The sequence below is a fragment of the Arachis ipaensis genome, chromosome B09 (genome assembly GCF_000816755.2).
Source record: "Arachis ipaensis cultivar K30076 chromosome B09, Araip1.1, whole genome shotgun sequence".
NCBI lineage: Eukaryota > Viridiplantae > Streptophyta > Magnoliopsida > Fabales > Fabaceae > Arachis > Arachis ipaensis.
The window spans coordinates 124,372,338-124,378,772 of NC_029793.2; the positions used below are offsets into that span (position 1 = coordinate 124,372,338).

The window sequence follows — 6,435 nt, forward strand, 5'->3', positions numbered from 1 at the left end:
GTTACTTAAAAAACAAAAAACATGTTTTGTTACGGGACCATTTAATGGTCCAAACGTTTTGGACCATCGAATTTAGTGCCTCGTAACAAGTTAATAGGCCCGATAAACAATGAAATGAAGTTTTTGCAGTAAAATAGAGTAAATTTAGTTTTTGGATTATTTAATAGTTATTAAAAACTTAAAAAACATGTTTTGTTACGGGACCATTTAATGGTCCAAACGTTTTGGACCATCGAATTTAGTGCCTCGTAACAAGTTAATAGGCCCGATAAACAATGAAATGAAGTTTTTGCAGTAAAATAGAGTAAATGATGAAATTAGTTTTTGAAGGATTATTTGAAATTAGTCTCTCTGAAAGATTTTTTTAATTAAATTTATTATTTAAATATTTTAAATTAGTTATGTTAGTTTTTTCGTTATTTTGTTTATTGATGGTGTCAAAATTTACTAATATAACACATTAAATGATACATCAATACATACCTACGAGTCTTAATTGACTATTAACATTATTAGTTTTTAAAATTAGATCAAATCAAAACCTAATTGAGAGAAGAACTTAAGACATTAGAATCCCTTAATTTGAGATTAATTTGATCTAATTTTATAAACTAATCATGTTAATAATCAATTAAGACTCTTAGGTATGTGTTGGAACATCACTTAACCTGTCACGTTAGTAAATTTTGACACAATTGACAAATAAAATAATGGTAGGACTAACATGGCTAATTTAAAATATTCAAAAGATGAATTTGATTAAATAAATCTTTCAAAGACTAATTTGGAGAATGAATAATCTTTTAAGAATTAATTTGACTATGTATTCAATAAAATACGCTATTTCAACAACATTTGAACTAAAATTTACAGAAAACCAAATTCACATATAACCCCGCAATGTTTTCATAGTAAAATCCGCAATAACAAAATGGTAGCAAAATTTGCATAAAATAAAATTTGTGACTAATTTTGTAAGAAATATTTCGCAGCAAAATTTACAACAATAAAATTTACAGCAAAATTTATAAAAATTAAAATTCACAACTAACATTGCAATAAAATTTTGTAGTTAAAACCATAATAACGAAATTTGCAGCTAATTCTTTAATAAAATTTTTGTAGCAAATTTGCAGCAATGCAATTCGCAATAAAATTTGTAAAAAAGTTTATTCAGGCTAAATTTGTAGGAAACAAATTGGTAGAAAAACATCACAAGAAATAAAATTTTTCAAGAACATCTATAGCAAACACTTTGCATCTAAATTCACAACAACTTGCATGTTTTTAACAAAATCCACATAATAAGACTGGGATTTGCAGCTAATTTCGTAATAAAAATTTGCAATTAAATTCGCAAATTTTGTTGCTGTGATGTGAATATGACAATGTCCAAACACGTTGCCAAATTATCTTTAAATTTTGCTGCGAATATTTGTATGAAAATTTTTTTTTGCAGCAGAAATTTGTAAGTAATATTTCTCGTCTTATGCTATAAAATTAGTTGTAAAAGTTTTACAATTTTTTTTATTAATAAATGTGTAACAAATTACTGAAAAAAAATCACAGATAAAAATAATTAACGCTCTTTATTCTCACAAAATCACTTCAATTCTCAAATTCTTAAATGTTTGAAAATTAAACAATGAGAAAGTCTAGGGGGTCAGCATATTTTGTAGTTTTTAGTCATCAATTAACCATTAATGATGTTTTGAATGATGTAAAATTATATCTAATGGTATAAAATCATTCAATTTCTTTTTAATGGTTAAGTGCTGGCCATAATTTAACAAAAGTGCTGGCCCCTAACACTCACACTAATATACATTTCCAATCAAAACTCAAAATCGCAACAACACAAAAAGAATTCAAGTTCAATATATATAGTTCGCAACTGAAATTGCAACTAAAATCGCGAACACATTCACATTCAGACTGCAATCGTAATTATACATATATAATTAACTAATTTTCAATTAAACTTTTTTACTTTTTTCTTAAGGTGTTCTCTTATTTTTAAATCATTTCTAATTTTATTCAACCATAAAAAGGCCTATGGTCATGGTAAAAACCGTGACCATAGCTAGTGAAAAGGGTGACCATAGATCTATGGTCACGGTTTTAGACCTATGATCACGGTTTTTTATCGTGGCCTATTTTGCCGTGGTCATAGGTCTATGGTCACGGTTTTTTTTACCTATGGTCACGGTTACAATTTTCAAATTCTGACACTTTAGGCCACGGTTTTTAACCGTGATCATAGGACAATCTATGGTCACGCATAAAAACCGTGACTATAGCCATATCTATGGTCATGGTTTTGGCTGTGACCATAGCCTCTATGGTCACCCTTCCTTAAAACCGTGACCATAGCCTTATCTATGGTCACAGTTTTGGCCGTGACCATAGCTTCTAAGGTCACCCTCCTCAAAACCGTGACCATAGCCTTATCTATGGTCACGGTTTTTGCCGTGACCATAACTCTATGGTCACCCCACCTTAAAACCGTGACCATAGCCTCTATGGTCACCCCACTTAAAACTGTGACCATAGCCCTATCTATGGCCACGGTTTTTACCGTGATCATAGCCTCTATGGTCACCCCTCCTTAAAACCGTGACCATAGCCCTATCTATGGCCACGGTTTTCACCGTGACCATAGCCTCTATGGTCACCCCTCCTTAAAAACGTGACCATAGCCTTATCTATGGTCACGGTTTTTCACCGTGACTATAGCCTCTATGATCACCCCACCTTAAAACCGTGACCATAGCCTTATCTATGGTCACGGTTTTTACCGTGACCATAGCCTATTTTGTTTTATGAGATTTAAAATTTTTTTAAGCATAATCACATCCCAAAATGATGATAATTATAAAATAAATCTAAAAATAAAAAGATAATCAACAATTAAGATAAGTTGTAATTAAAGTAACCAGCTAACATATCAATATAGTTGAGTGAATACACTTGTCTCAATCTTAGTTTTATACACAGTGATATATACAGTAACACTAAATAGACACTATTAACAGAGTTGTTCCACAGGCGTGAGAGCAATACAACTTAGACTCTGCTAGGATAGATTGTTTCTGGTATTGCTATTCTTTCTTCTCAACGCTCGAGAACTTTTGTTTCAGCCACTTTACCATTTGAAAGCTCAACACCTGCTTCATTAACATGCAAAATAAAGTCACATTAGACATAAACACCTACATTTATTCTTCTTCAACTTAGGAAAAAAAATATATCATAAAAACATATATACATCACACATATAATAGCTAGTACACACTATACAACACACATCCACATCATAGTATATGACACATCATAAAACAATATAAAGTACTTAAAGAGATACAGTATATATTACCAAAGTACTTGAAATCCTCTGAGTAGCTTCTTTTTGTTTTTAACACTTCATTTTTGACAGACTTCATTGCAGCTCTCAATTCCTATAAAGCACCAAATAATATAAATATAGCACAAGTAAAAAGAAAATGGAAATAAAAAATGAAGCAACATAAACAACAAAGCAAATCTGAAAAGCTCTAGATTGGCAATCGACAAAACTTACTTTGTTCAAGCTGCAAAGAAACCTGAAGAAACAACTGACTGAAGTTAATAGCCAAACAGAACTAGAGTTGGAAGCTGGAAAACATGTTTTGTAATTTTAAATGCTAAAGCATTTCAATATTAATCAAATCATCATTTACTTTTAAAAATTATTAAAAGGTAGTCCTTTTTCAATTATACAAACTTTATTATATACAAAGGTAACAATGCTGCATAGTTTTAAACAAATTTACATAAAAACTAGCTTTGTGTACAATAAGCAACATGAGCTGACAGTCCAATCAATTTGAGCTACTTAATCATGCTGAAAATAACAACTTCAAGTTTTAACTTCTAACAAAAATGAGGATCTATAAAGAAATACCTTCTCAGCAACAGAACTCATATGCATTTCTATTCCCTACAGCAAAGTTCCACACCCCTAGCTCAATCAACAAAGAAACTACCTTATTCTCTTCAGTGGCCCCAGCCGCAAGAGTTTCAAGTGCATTTATTCTTGATTGGTACTTCTCCTCACAAGCCTTGAAAATATTGTTTGCTTCATATATGCAACATAGTAAAACAGTCATTCTTCAAGGATAACTGAAAAACTTGAATTCTCTAGGGAGGCAATGAACATATAAAGTTAATTTTACATTTTTTATGCTTTCTGCTTGATGTGAAACACGCAACTCAATGACTTGCAGAATTTTCTTCAACAAGCAACCTACACGTTGAGCCTAGAAACATGCAAATAAACTCAACAACTGTTTATCAACAAAACCAATTTGGCAAGCACAGGAAATAACATTAATTGACATGAATTATTTATTGCAGAAGTATTTAGCCCTCCAACTATTCTTTAAACCCAACTCCAATCAATCACCAACTAAGTCCGTTACAATAATCAAATAACCAGTTCAACAGTAACAATTTCAATTTAATCCATCAAAATACAGAATTCACAACAATCTCTCAGCAAACAATTCATAATCCACGCATAATCAATTTCATAAAATCAACAAATTCAATCAGAGTTCCAATCAAAATTTCAATCATTCTAATCACAATCTCAATCATAAATCAACATTCATATAATCAATCAATTACTCACAGCCATTAAACCTATTTGCAGTTACTCAATAAACCTTGTGGGCATTCTTAAATAAAAAACCATTTAAATTAAACCCCCTACCTCGATGTCGCAATCGCATAATTTGAACAAGACAACCCCTATTTCGTTTCTAATTTCAGCAGTGATAATCCTACTGCAACCAAGGACAGTGGCAGCCGCATCAACTGAAACAGCAACAACGTCAATTTTAATGCAATCCGGAACAGCGGCAGCGGCACCAACTTTGAGTATGCCCGCAGCAGTGACAATTTCAATCATTTAAGCAGAACTCAGCGATACTAAGACAGAGGTGCTTACTAATGGAATCAAAATAAGAATGCAGAGATAAACAAAATGCAGCAAAATTAAGGGTAGAGAACATTACAGGTTTTCAAATTACGGAATTGGAATCAAAATGGAGAGTGGCGCTGTTGATGGTAGCTTCAATGGCGGAAAACCCCAAAACAGAAACTGCAGTAGCCAACTCTCATGGAACAGGAATGAAATTGGAAGAATATGGTGGTATTAGCGGCTCAGGGATAGGCAGAATGGTGACAGCAATCGCGGCTCCAGTGAAGGTGACGGTGGCTTTTCCTCCTCGTCGCAGTCCTTGGCTCGCGTCTCCCTCATCTCCATCTCGGGCTTCTCTCAGTGACACAGAGCGATGACCTCGAAGCACGACGGCGGCTCCATGGACGAGATGGCAGTGATGGCAGCTCCTCCTTTTGACCTCCATCGCATCTCTCTCTCGACGCCTCTCCTTCATCCCTGTTCAACCGGGACCAAGGCGGACTCCACGGAACGGTGGCGACGGGCAGGCAAGGCGCGACGACTCCCTTCCCCTCCTCTTCTCTTCTTCTTCCCGTTTCCCCTCTGCTTCTCGTTTCTTTCCTTTTCTCTGAACGTATGCATTGTGCATTTTGTAAAATTAGGGTATCAATTAGGGATTTTGTGATATTAGGGTAATGTTAAGTTGTGATTTGGGAATTTAGAATTAGGATAAAATATATATGTGTAAGACCCGGTTAATTAATGGCTAATTAATCCATAAATGATAATTTATTCTAGAAAGCCAAAAATGTTATTTTTATGGCTTAATATGATAGAGGAGATTGAGACGAGAATTTCGGTACCAATTTTATAGAAATCGGACCAAGATTGGACCGAACGGGCCAAACCGGGCCAACCGGACCCAAAATGGGCCCTTGGCCCAACTAAACTAAACCAAAACCCTAGTTTTCAGCACTCTCTCTCCTCACAACACACAAACACACGTTGAAATGGTGGAGAGGAAGGGAAGAACACTCTCTCAAGTTCTCTCCCTTGGTTGATCTTCAAACCACCATAACTTTTGATCTAGAACTCCGATCGCCGCACCGTTTGCGGCCACGCGTTCACTGAGGAGAGCCCTACAAAACCTATACAATTAATCTTGAGGTAAGCCACGTTTTGCTCTTCGAAATTCCAGCCCTTGTTTTCGAGTTTCATGGATGAAATGTTGAGATTTTGGGCTCTTTGATGTTATAGGACCCAACTCTCTTGAAGGAGAAGGTTAATCTTGTCTCCTTAGACCTTGGGTGTGGTAAGATTCTTAACCCTAGTGTAATTTGTTGTTCTATGATGTTTGGGTATTGAGATGTTGTGTCTGGGTATGATGATTGTGGCTTAGGTTGCGTATATGTAAATATTGGAGCTTGATTGGTGATTTTGGAAAGCTTGGAAGAGGGTTTTGTGTGATAAAATCTGTTCTTGGAGGTGTTGAG

The 6,435-nt window shown here is 34.4% G+C and overlaps 1 long non-coding RNA gene across 1 annotated transcript; it reads right to left on the minus strand.

Annotated features, from left to right (window-relative positions):
- Positions 2,911-3,552, minus strand: LOC110267079. Its single transcript, XR_002354409.1, has 2 exons — positions 3,377-3,552; positions 2,911-3,167 (listed from the first exon to the last, which is right to left on the minus strand). It is a non-coding gene; the product is annotated as an uncharacterized LOC110267079 (long non-coding RNA).